The sequence below is a fragment of the Heteronotia binoei genome, chromosome 6 (genome assembly GCF_032191835.1).
Source record: "Heteronotia binoei isolate CCM8104 ecotype False Entrance Well chromosome 6, APGP_CSIRO_Hbin_v1, whole genome shotgun sequence".
NCBI classification, from domain to species: Eukaryota; Metazoa; Chordata; class Lepidosauria; order Squamata; family Gekkonidae; genus Heteronotia; species Heteronotia binoei.
Genome location: NC_083228.1, coordinates 54,041,207 through 54,042,432, shown reverse-complemented (window position 1 = coordinate 54,042,432; position 1,226 = coordinate 54,041,207).

Here is a 1,226-nt window from a genome sequence, read left to right as displayed (position 1 = left end):
CCAAACTGATCTAGTTTGGGCTCCTTCTGGCGGATTACTTTTTAGCGTTTTGAATGGCTTTGCTCTGTTATTTTGAAAAAAAAAGACAAGTGCTCCCACCTTGCATGCAGAAAGCTAGTTCATACCGGGCAAGCGGGCGGGGGAGAGAGTTTTTCTAGGTGAAGAGTGACGTTCTATAAAAGATCACAGTCCACGTAGGCAGTACTGAAAAATGTCCCTAGCTACCACCTAAGCTTTTTCTGGTTTGGAAATGATGAATTCCATCAGGAAGGTGCTTAAGGTCACGACCCTACGCGGGCTTGGGAAACAGGGCAAAGAAACATGAAAGATCTGTTTTCCCCCCAGTGGGTGTGATTTGGGAGTGGGCTGGGGGCAGATATCATTAATGTTTCAAACATGATTCGATTCGAACCTAGTTGTCATTGCATTCTCCCCAAATCGGGGAGAAAATAGCCCCCCCCACTCCGAGTCCGGTCAGGCCTTGCTTTTCAAGCTCAAAGTAGGGTCTTCTAAGGCCTCGGGAGTGGGGGGCTATTTTCTCCCTCGATTTGGGGGAGAATGCAAATGACACTAGTTCGATAAAAAGTACTTTTTACTCTAAACCGCCCAATAGTGGCTAAAACCAGGCATCAACTGCACTTTCTGACTGCGATAACGTCATGGCCCTTGGAACGACAATCCTTGTCACCTCCTGGCGAAAAGGACACTGAGGAGATCCTCGCCCCCAAAGATATCGAAGGCTCCCTCTCCTTATCTCAGTTGAAAGCTTTCGACAAACCGGACGCTTGTTTACTTCGCCGGAAGTCCTGTCTGAATGCAGTGGGGGCTTATTTCCGAGGAAGAATGCATGGGATGGGCAACGAAACTGTGATCCCACCCTAAATAATGCACTTTCAATCCACGTTCAATGCAGTTTCCAACTGGGGTTTTGCCAGGTCATACAGTAAAATCCAGTTGGAAAGTGCATTGAAAGTGTGCATCATTTAGTGTGTGTTTAGCAAAAAGACTGGGAACGGCTCAAACGTATGCACTGCTGGTGAATTAATCTTATGACTCAATGGCACTAACTTCTGAGTGCACATGAGGAAGACTGGGCTGTCAGGGTGCAACCCTATGGCCTGTTACTTCGAAGTAAACCCCGTGGAACTCAGTAGAACTTGCTTCAGTAGCTACCAGACGAAGGGACCGTTGACTGTCGAAAGTTTTCATAGCCCCCCCCCCCCATC